The sequence below is a fragment of the Macrobrachium rosenbergii genome, chromosome 2 (genome assembly GCF_040412425.1).
Source record: "Macrobrachium rosenbergii isolate ZJJX-2024 chromosome 2, ASM4041242v1, whole genome shotgun sequence".
NCBI lineage: Eukaryota > Metazoa > Arthropoda > Malacostraca > Decapoda > Palaemonidae > Macrobrachium > Macrobrachium rosenbergii.
The window spans coordinates 86620676-86632744 of NC_089742.1; the positions used below are offsets into that span (position 1 = coordinate 86620676).

The following is a 12069-nucleotide window of genomic DNA, read 5'->3' on the forward strand; positions in this document are numbered from 1 at the left end:
CATATGAATCACGATAAGTGCCAAAATTTCAACCTTCGGTCAAATTTGACTTGACCAAAATGGTCAAAAAATGCAATTGTAAGCTAAAACTCTTACATTCTAGTAATATTCAATCATTTACCTTCATTTTGCAACAAACGAGAAGTCTCTAGCACAATACTTTGATTTATGGTGAATTTTTGAAAAAACTTTTTCCTTACATTCATGCGCACTAACTCTGCTGAGTTCACGGATCACACTGTTGTATCGTTTACAAGCGTGACCCAGCTGTGCATGCGCAAATTTCTTTCTTCTCGCAAAAGAGAGCATCAGCTAACTCTGCTGAAAATCTCAGAAATTCTTTAGTCACTTTGTCGTAATTTTTGCACCATTTTCTATTAGCCGTTACATAAATTTTTATATATGAAAATGTGCGCAATTTCATGTAGAATACAACAAAAAATAACTCATGGTTGTAGCTTTTATCAGTTTTTAAATATTTTCATATAAATCACGATAAGTGCCAAAATTTCAACCTTCGGTCAAATTTGACTCGACCAAAATAGTTGAAAAATGCAATTGTAAGCTAAAACTCTTACATTCTAGTAATATTCAACCATTTAACTTCATTTTGCAACAAACGAGAAGTCTCTAGCACAATATTTCGATTTATGGTAAATTTTGTAATAAAACTTTTTCCTTACGTCCACGCTAACTCTGCTGAAAATCTCAGAAATTCTTTAGTCACTTTGTTGTAATTTTTGCACCGTTTTCTATTAGCCGTTACGTAGTTTTATATATGAAAATGTGTACAATTTCATGTAGAATACAACAAAAAATAAGCCATCGTAGTAGTTTTTATCTGTTATGAAATATTTTCATATAAATCACGGTAAGTGTCAAAATTTCAACCTTCAGTCAACTTAGACTCGACCGAAATGGTCGAAAAATGCAATTGTAAGCTAAAACTCTTACATTCTAGTAATATTCAATCATTTACCTTCATTTGGCAACAAACGAGAAGTCTCTAGTACAATATTTCGATTTATGGTGAATTTTTGAAAAAACTTTTTCCTTACATTCATGCGCGCTAACTCTGCTGAGTTCACGGATCACGCTGTTGTTTCGTTTACAAGTGTGACCCAGCTGTGCATGCGCAAATTTCTTTCTTCTCGCAAAAGAAAGCATCAGCTAACTCTGCTGAAAACCTCAGAAATTCTTTAGTCACTTTGTCGTAATTTTTGCACTGTTTTCTATTAGCTGTTACATAAATTTTTATATATGAAAATGTGTGCAATTTCATGTAAAATACAACAAAAAATAACTCATCGTTGTAGCTTTTATCAGTTTTGAAATATTTTCATATAAATCACGATAAGTGCCAAAATTTCAAACATCAGTCAACTTTAACTCAACCGAAATGGTCGAAAAATGCAATTGTAAGGTAAAACTCTTACATTCTCTTAATATTCAGTTATTCACCTTCATTTTGCAACAAACGAGAAGTCTCTAGCACAATATTTCGATTTATGGTGAATTTTTTAAAAAAACATTTTCCTTATGTCCGCGCGCTCTAACTCTGCTGAAAATCTCAGAATTTCTTTAGTCACCCTGTCGTAATTTTTGCACCGTTTTCTATTAGCCGTTACATAAAGTTTTATACATGAAAATGCGTGCAATTTCATGTAGGATACAAAAAAAATAACTCATGGTTGTAGCTTTTATAAGTTTTGAAATATTTTCATATAAATCACAATAAATAAAAAAATTTGACCTTCGGTCAACTTTAACTCAACCGAAATGGTCGAAAACTGCAATTGTAAGCTAAAACTCTTACTTTCTAGTAATATTCAATCAGTTACCTTCATTTTGCAACAAACGGGAAGTCTCTAGCACAATATTTCGATTTATGGTGAATTTTCTAAAAAAACTTTTTTTCACATCTGCGTGTTACGAATTCATGCATCATTTTGTGATAATATTTTCTCTATGTTGCTTTGATCATTTTACAATTTGTTATATACCAAAATCATCGCAATTTAGTGTACAATACAACGAAAAAAAATAACACATTAGCTTTAACCGTTTTGCTCACAGCGCGATTTGTATACAATTATATATGAAATTTTTTTGTGCGCTGTCATATATTCCGATATTTATATATGATTATATTTTTTTTCATTTCTGATGGTTGCATACTAAACTTCAGGCAATGACGAAAAAAGGAGCCAAAAATGAACTCTTAATCTTAAAAACTAAGCATGCTGTGATTTTTTTAAAAAACTTTCTTTCCGCTTCGGCGCTAACTCTCAAACCCTGCTGGCATATGGCAAGACACTTTTGTAAATAGAGGCTCGGCGTTTAAGGGTTAAAAACAATTAATACTAACTAGCTTCTAATAACAACTTGTTTTACATCACAACAGAGCCACCATTAGGCAGGACCCTCAGCTCAAGCATTCCAGAGCAAATTGCTAAGTTCAACTTTTGCTAGTGGGTGCGGCCCATACCAACTGCCATGAGCATAGTCCTCGTAAAAAAAAAAAAAAAAAGTTGAATTTGCTTGGTTGCCAGATATATTCGAGATTTGTAGTATGTTCCTGGCAGCAAGTTTTCAGGTTGAAACAGCTCTTTTTAAGCTGTCTCATTGGGTCCTAGGGTTCAGTAGGGGTGAGGAAAATGGAGATTATATCTTTCCAGCAAAACTCCGGCAGCAGATATTTAACCTTTTCTCAGAACAAGATCTATGTTTGGGCCAAAACCCAATAACATCAGTCCCCAGTACCTCCCAGGTTAACCCTGCGGAGGAAGTAGAGGAATCTTTACAAGGGACTGACATTCTTCCAAAGAATATGAAGTGGACATTGCCGCTGAAATGCCCTGCTGAACCCCTAAGGAATTCTATTCCCCATGCAGCTATCGATGCTGAATAGGATCTTTTCCCCGAACGGGATACTAAGATCTACCTAACTCCAACTGAAATGACTACATTTTCGGAGGTGTATAGTAACTTACCCAGGACTTCTGCCCCTTGATTAACAGGGAGTTACAGTTCAGTTGTTGAAGCTCAGTTAGACTGCGATAGAAAGGGATACACAGTTTGCGGCATTTGATCAATTCTGTAAGGAAATTGAGTACCATCAGAGATGTCCTTGCCACAGAACGGCAATATATAAGGGACATGAAGCACGATTCCGAAAAGGAAATTAAGTCAGTCATGTGCACCCCGAAGTGTAAAAGTGCTGCATCCTGTAACCAAAAAGTGGGTGTGGATACAAATGCTGCCCAAACAAGGTCTAACGTTAGAATTCTGACTGGAAACGATAAAATGGTCAGTTCAGAATACAGAACTTCAGGTCAAAACATAATAGGGGATCCAGTACTCACCCCTAATGATACTGATAATCCTTGGCGAGACGCCTCAATGTGCATTTTCTCTCCCAATGGCAATTATGTAATTAATGAAGTTGAACATGTAGAATTTAGAAACAGGGCAGCATTCCCTAATACAGAATGGCACCTGGTACCATCTTCACCAGACATGGAAAAACCACTAACAGAACGGTTTTCTTCCCTGTGCCTATAGCATTAAAAGCTATAGAAAACACCCTTTACCAGGTCAACGAAAAATGGATTTCTACTTCCATTTTGAATAAGACCCAAGTTGCTCACCAAGTAACCCCAGCATTCTGTCCCTTCACTTTCAAAATTATTATCATGTGAAGACAGATTTTCAGAATTTGTAGTGACTAAAAATGAGACACAACGGCAGAATTAAAACCATTTGCCACTGTCATCCCAGTTTCAGGATATTCCACCAAGGAATGGGCAACGCTACAACTCCCTTTTGTAAGGAAAAAGCTCCCTTTATACAAGTACCTACGCAGCAGTTTGGGACCCCTATGAGAAGACTCTCAGAGGGGACAGCCTCATTGGAATTTTATGCTGGGCTCCAACTCCTTAGTGTTATAACCTCTACCACCTTGCTGGAAGTTGCCACCAAATAGCTTCCAGAATATTCCAGGACAATTTTTGCTGTTGAGGTCAAAAGTCTTATGAGAACCCTAAGGGAAGCACTCTGTGACTTTCTAGAATGGCGCATAAAAGCGCAAATGGAAGCATTGGAGGGCCCCACCAAATCACTCTCCAATGTCACTGCATTATTACATCCTAACCCCTTCTGCAATGATCTTGAGGAGTCTGTTGTGGCTCAACTCACCAGCAAGCCCACCAACAAAACTGTACATTTCCCTTTACCCAACCCCAAAAAAGGTCCACTTTAATCAAAAATCATATAAGCCTATAGTCATCCGCAAAAGTTTTCCTCAAAAAACAAGTAGGTGGTCAGAAGGGACAATTCCCTACAAAGGGGCAACAACAACAACAACAGCAAGGACATCCTTTTTACAAGGTCCAGAAACTATCTTATAGGGGAAAAAGGTAAAGCAACAGGAGAGGAAGAGGCAGATACCAATAGGAATAGTATGGTTGGGGTCGGCTTCGACGACATCACAGACAATGGAAGTGTTTACCCTTTGGGGGGACAGCAATATTTTCAATGGACTGTCGTAGCAACAGTCTCATCCCTCCCCCTCCTGTAGAGGGGTTCTTCCAAAAACCAGAACCCTCTCTGGAAATTGCGGGCAGAAAGGCCCTGTTAATGGGGGCCAAAGAGAAACATGCGTATATTCGCCGTCAAGTACATCTCTTCGGGCCAGGCCTAGGAGAGCTATTAATCAACTCAGTGGTCTGGTAAAACTAAGGTATACTTAACTTTTCAGTGTCCCCAAACAGAATTCCTCCCAAAGAAAAGTGATCCTCAACCAGTCATCACTGAACGAGCACATTGTTTGCCAAAAGTTTCGGATAACTACCATTGCCCAAGTACGTTCAGTCATTCCAAAAGGGACTTGGACAGTTTCTACAGATCTGAAAGATACATACTGGTATGTCCCTATTACCATTCCATTCCACCCTTCCTAAGGTTCCAGACAGTGAAAGATACATTCAGACTCAAAGTCATGCCCTTTGGGCTAAGCATTACCTAAGAATTTTTGCAAAATTAGCAACGGTATTTGTTTGAGAACCCAAACAAAAGAGAGTACAACTAATAGCCTACCTAGACAACTGGTTGATCTAGGGGCCCACAAGAAAAGAGTGCTTGAAAAACCTAAGAGCAACAGTCAACAAACTACAGTCAAAAGGTTTTATAATGAATTAGAAAAAATCCCGCCTCATGCCCCGCAGACACTTTCAGTGGCTGGGACTGTATTGGGATACTCTTCACAACCTGTTGTCTCTCTCCATCATACTCAAAACAGAATAAGGCAAGTCCTCAACAGGTTCCTTGCACAGCCCAGAGTTTCCAGATGACAATTAGAACGTATGATGGGCCTGCTGCAGTTAGCATCAGTAACAGATCCAATACTTAGACTGCAACTAAAGGCTATCGCATGCAAGAAAAAAGATGCCAGACCGACCTCATCAGAAGATTAAAAAAGTTGGGGAGATACTTCGGCCTTGGACCCAGAAGGAATCTTCGGCAAAACATGTCACCCTGACTTCTCCATTTGTATGAGTGGCAGTACACATAGATGCCTCGTTGACAGGTTGGGAGGACATTGGGAGGATCATCAGGTGGCATGGAGGTGGTCAGCTACTCTGAGGAATTCTTATATCAATTTCCTGGAGCTGATGGCTGTCTTTTTTGTCTCTCAAAAAACTCAAACCTCCAAAGAGAGAGACAACATGACTAATATGTCCTGCATCAAGAGGTCGGGATCACGTTCACCTTCTCTCAATATGATGATGCTAGCCATCCTTCAGATGGTATAAGCAAGGAAGTGGCACCTGTCTGCAGTTCACCTCACAGGGGGTCTCATTTACAGTAATAGCCCTCTCTATCAAGGAAAATGACAGCCTCAACAGAGTGGATGTTGGACACCCACTCTTTTCAAACAATAGCCAACATGCTTCCACAACTGAAAGTGGACCTGTTTGCCACATACGAGAATCACAAACTCCTAATACAGTTTGTGTCTCCGAACTTGGACAGCCAAGCAACAGCAAGAGATGCCTTCCTACTAGACTGGAACAAAGGGAGGACGATATCTTTTTCCTCCATTGTCCCAGATTTCAAAGGTTTTGAGCAAACTTCTAACCTTCAAAGGAACAGCTTACTTAACAGCCCCAAATTGGCCAAACAGGCATTGGTTCCTATTACTTCAACAACGGGCGAAAAGAACAATTCCACTGCTGCCCGCTGTTCTATCCCAGACAGTAGAAGGGAAAATCGTTTATGCCTGCTCCTCCTTTCTGAGCCAAGACCTTCATGCATGGATTTTTTTAAATATCTATTGTGAAATTACTCACCCAACATTGCTAGGTACCTAGTGCAATAATTACGAACATCATCTATTCAGCAATACCACTCCGTATGGAAGATATGGTTAGTTATATCCATACCGAGAGCCCAGTTGAGATTTCTATATAAATGCTTTTTAATTTTCTTATATGCCTTTTTGAAGACAAACGCCTTGTGGTTACAGCAACCATGGCATACAAGGCAGCATTAACGGAACCCTTGCTTTACGCATTCAGGATTGACTCCAGTATAGAAGATGTCACTTCCCTTCTGCAGTCTTTTGCTCTACAAAGGCCCGCTCCCGAAAGGCTTCCAATTACTTGGTCCCTGAACAAGGTGCTTAGACTTGTATCAACCCCTCAATTCAGGAGACCCAATACAACCACAACGCAAATGCTACAAAAGGCGATCTTCTTGACTGCATTAGCATCAGGAGCTCATAAAGACGGGGACGATACATCACCAAACGGCTGACTATCAATTATTATTGTCCCCTGGCTCATCATTTCTGGCCAAGAATGAGGATCCTTTAAGAAAAAAATCTCCTATTCTTATAAGAAAACTCTATTTAGCAGACAAGACATTATGCCCAGTTCAAGCACTAAAGGTTTACCTAGAAGTCATGGCAAACATCCCAGAGGGTCAAATTTTCCTGCACCCAAGCACAAACTAACCACTCTCCCTATAAGGGCCGAGAATGATTGTAGTCTCTCTCGTTAAAAAGACAAATCCACACTCCTTTCCTAGGTCACATATTGGGAAAGTAAGTAGATTGTTGGCCTTCTTCAGAAATGCCTCTTTCAAAGAAGTCTCCAAATGTACAGGGTGGTCATCAATGAGAGAAAAAACAAAAATTATTGCCATGCACTCGAACAAATTTGACTACACTGTGTATCAGTCCTAACCCCTAGGTGCTAAAGCAGAAAACCAGGGGTTTTATTGACAGTGAGTATGCTAACTATCGCTGGGAGAAGGGCGGCTGTACTGCAACCAAGCCCAGCATGCTTAGGTAAGCCACTGTAGAACGACATCCTAAAATATAAGTTCGTGTATAGTTTCTTGTTCCTTGATACCCAAAACCTGAAGAGTATTTGAAATAAAGAATGACACTTGAAATTTGTGGCTTGACCTCGGACCAGAAATGTTTTTTCCTTAGGGGTGTTGGGATAAAAAATTTAGAGCTTAAGCCTTTTTTGTCACCTGTCAATTTCTTTGTAAAGCTCCTTAAGGACGAAACAAGTGGCTACACTACCAAAACACAGGTTTTGACGTAGGAAAAACCTATTTTTGATAATCACTGTTGAGTCCTCAAAACCCTCCCACTCCCCTGACGGAAAGGCATGGGATTGGGGCAAGGGATCATCCTGCATTGACCAACAGTGTAATGGCTCACAGGTCTTTACCGCCCAGTTGTAAACAAGAGGGTGGACGCCCATACTCAATAGTCACTTCTCTTTCTTGCAGGTTCTTTGACATTGGAAAAACTGGGTTCAGTTCCACTGAAGATAAGGGAAAATGCCCTCTTATCTCTGAGTCCATTATATACTCCATCACGTGTTATAACGTTAATCATTACAACACCTGGCCAAAAAGACACAGTTTGGTCACCATGGAAGCTAACTCCTTGAGGACCCAACAGCAACTAAAAATAGGTTTCTCCTATGTCAAAACCTGTTTTTTAGAGGATACATTTTATGATAAAATAATGATTTACAGTACTGTGCTAATTTTCAAATATTATTAAGTTTTACAAGATTAAATACCGCGAAACACCGACTTACTGCCGAAATCAACTTATAGCGCAGTGCTGGACCAGATTCCCCACCGTACATCGAGGACCTACTGTAATAACATTAAATAATAAAAACAATAATTCTCTCTCTCTCTCTCTCTCTCTCTCTCTCTCTCTCTGAGATGAGAGAATTTTTATGCATATGTAATATGTGGTATGTTTATTTGTTTTGTATGACAAATAAATGATTTACTAATTTTCAAATACAGTATTAATATTAATGTAAACACAGAAAATTATCAATTCATTAAGGGCAATATAGTGAATTACTGAGATTTTAGCTACATAAATGTTTTCTCTCGTCTTTTCCCAGTCTCCTCAAGCAAAGGGGAGGTGTAACCTGTCAAATACATCAAATATCTTGACATATTGACCACGAGGGTACAAAGTGTTGCCCTCTTGGTAGTCAAATATATGATGTTGCCCGTTCAGTGGCCTCTCTCTCTCTCTCTCTCTCTCTCTCTCTCTCTCTCTCTCTCTCTCTCTCTCTCTCTCTCTCTCTCTCTCTCTCTCTCAACAAAGGTGAGAGATGGATAGATAGATAGAAAGGGAGTGTTTGACAGAAAGATGTGCATAATATATACTATATTACTGACATTTTTAATTGTTTAACCATACCACTCAATTCATCTCTCTCTCTCTCTCTCTCTCTCTCTCTCTCTCTCTCTCTCTCTCTCTCTCTCTCTCTCTCTCTTACTGGCTACATATATATTTTTAAGGGTAAAATGTTTAAGATGACTTTGAAATGATATTAATAATATCATTTCAGAGATTAATACAGTATAGGATAATAATTTAAGGTAAGTTTGATGTAGGATGATACTTTAAGTATATATTTGGTATTTGAATTTTCAAGATAGGCAGTTATAAACATTTTTAGAGGAGGGTGTTAACTATCTGCAGATTTTAACTACTTGTGGGGGGCTCTGGTACACATCCCCCGTGAAATACAGGGGGTTTACTGTACTGGGTTAAAATCTTATTAAGCCTAGACTAGAGACTGGTATTGGCAAGGGTTGGAAGCAAGAGAGCCAGGCACAAGAATAGATGGATTAAAAGTAGGAGGGCTAGTAGCTGGGGAAAAAGTGGGAAGGGGGTAAGAAGGAATAGCAGGGTTACCTTCTAAACTAGGCTTAGCTAAAAGAAGCATGTTTCTCTGCGGTACAGGCCGCATTCTTCTTTCTATCACTAACTTCTCTAGGTGTGACTCAAGTATCTTCCACCTAAGCTCACTTGGCAACGGGCACTTTAGAGCAGGTGGCTGGCGCTCAGGCAATCATTACATTCAGCACAAGTTCCTCCTTACTACATTACTGCACCCTACACTTGCTGCAAATTATATGTCTCTTTAATAGAAGGGTCATATGAAGATTTGATCAATCTGTTTGCAACCTCCGCTACAGTAGCGAAAGCTAGATGAACTTGAATCAGACAGAATAACAGCAGAAACTGGAAAACTGATCCTGAAAGCTATCAAAGCTTGAAGGCTACTCAAAATAGGCTATAATACTTCACCAAAATCCAGCCATACAACTGAAAACCAGTAAACAAAAGCTGCAGCAAACCCCCGATGTCACCCAAGAGCCGGCAGAAACAGAATGAGGTTTTCTGCTAAGTTGTTTCCAATACCCCCGTTAGTGGGTGGGGCTTGTCACCTACACTAAATTATCGAAGTGCTACAGCAATTTTTTAAATAAAGGCTGCCATGCGAGTTGAAACTATAGTTATGTAATTACCTTGGTAAGTTACTTATATGAAATGAGAAATTATCTTATTGTGTAAGGAATTGTAAAAACGAATACAAACACAAATGCTTTATACATGCAATGTCTGTTGACTCATCTGTAATTAGGGAAAATGAAGAATCCTTACGGTCTGAAACTATTTCTTCAAAAAGTATCGGTGACAAAACTTTCTTCATTAATGCAGTATATTTTGTTCTGTTTAATCTTATATTTTCAGAACTAGAGGTACAAGGCATATCTTTCTTTAGAATATCACATAAATGATCAATTTGATTAACTGATGAGTGACACGCAACTTACACTGACAGCTGTAGTTCATGCTTAGTGACTTTGTCTCCTTTGAAAAGGGCCATGGCTTTTAAACTGCTTTGTTTTCGACATACTTTCGAGAAATTTTGTTCATGCTTTTCTAAATCACCATGTTTTCTTCAATCAGCTTTGTGAGTTCTTAGTTCACTTTTGCATAGTTTACAATAGGCTTTAGTTGCATCACTTTTAACCTCTTCAACCCATTTCTCAAACAAGGGGTCTCTTAACCAAGAACTCTAAAAAACTTGGTCATATTTGGCCCACTTCCCCGTCTTGTGAACACTAAACACCGTGGCTGATAGCTCAAAACTGTTGACATAAGGTACGGGCAAGCAAAACGTTTACTCTCGGAAAAGCTGTAGAATACACATCCAAAACATTACTTTACTTTCATGTTGCAATAGATATCTGCTGAGGTACGAACATTCAACATTCTTGTAACGTACGAGTGGAATGCACTGTTGCCAATCTATCACAGTAAATCATTGGTGTGATGATGATCATGATTATTATTATTTATTTTTTTTTTTTTTGGTCTATCACAGTCATCCTATTCAACTGGGTGGTTTTTATAGTGTGGGGTTCCAGGTTGCATCCTGCCTCCTTAGGTCCTCTCACTGTGTGCGCTGTTTCTAGTAGTACACTCTTCTGCAAGAGTCCTGGAGCTGCTTTGGCATCTAGTTTTTCCAGATTCCTTTTCAGGGATCTTGGGATCGTGCCTAGTGTTCCTGTGATTATGGGTGCAATTTCCACTTGCACACCCCATATCCTTATTTTGATTTTCAAGTCTTGACACTTATCAATTTTTTCTTTCTTTCTCCTCTACTCTGGTGTCCTATGGTATTGAGACATCAATGAGTGATACTTTCTTCTTGATTTTATCAATCAATGTCACATCTGGTCTATTGGCACATGATCATCCTATCTGTTTTGATACCATAGTCCCAAGGATCTTTGCCTGACCATTTTCTATCACTCCCTCAGGTTGGTGTTCATACCACTTATTACTGCAAGCTAGCTGGTGCTTCTTGCACAGGCTCCAGTGGAGGGCTTTTGCTAATGAATCATGCCTCTTTTTGTACTGGTTTTGTGCAAGTGCCAGACATTCACTTGCTATGTGGTTTATGGTCTCGTCTTTCATACTGCACTTTGTGCATATGGGTGAAATGTTATTTCCATCTATTGTTCTGTGAACATATCTGGTTCCTAGGGCCTGATCTTGTGCCACTGTTAGCATTCCTTCTGTTTCCTTCTTAAGTTCTCCCCTCTGTAGCCACTGCCATGTCAAACAGTGTACCACCTTTAGCAATATGAGTAGAAAGATACAACAAAGAGAACAACACTGTGGATACTTCTTTCACCAAGCTAATAAAGATTTACATGTTAACAAATGGTATCTTAAATGGTAAGGCTTTTGAGTCCATTACCTGGATTGCAACTCCATTAGAGGTTTAGCGCTTTCTCCTCCTCAGATCCTATGGCGTTAAGTAAAATAATGGTTAGCCTAGTGTACAGATGTACATAGGAAGCTCCTGTACTCTACAGTTGAAGTGCATGGCTCACATTAGTTTAATTTATTAAATATTACCACTATACACTGTATTTTTATATTTTTTACTTAACATGTATGTGTACAATTCAACACTGTACCTTGTGAAACTGTATCCTCATCAACCTTCTTCAGGCGTCCAGTATAACAAAGGTAGGCAACATAACCAAAAACATTCCAAGAAAGGAAGGCATAAGCATATGACAATTTCTTTCTGAAACAATTGGAGAAAAATCTTATTTTAACATATAAAATAAATTATTCATACAATTCCAAAACTATACTTATAATTATCCCATATGCACAGTCTTCAAATGGTCCCAGACACCTCA

The 12069-nt window shown here is 38.9% G+C and overlaps 1 protein-coding gene across 3 annotated transcripts in view; it reads right to left on the reverse strand.

Annotated features, from left to right (window-relative positions):
- Slimp (Seryl-tRNA synthetase-like insect mitochondrial protein) overlaps positions 1–12069 on the reverse strand; it is a 107334-nt gene that overhangs the window by 38471 nt on the left and 56794 nt on the right. For all 3 annotated transcript variants that reach the window (XM_067121806.1, XM_067121815.1, XM_067121823.1), the window contains exon 3: positions 11839–11951. The gene's annotated coding sequence lies outside the window, so the exon portion shown is untranslated. The remainder of the gene's footprint in view (positions 1–11838; positions 11952–12069) is intronic.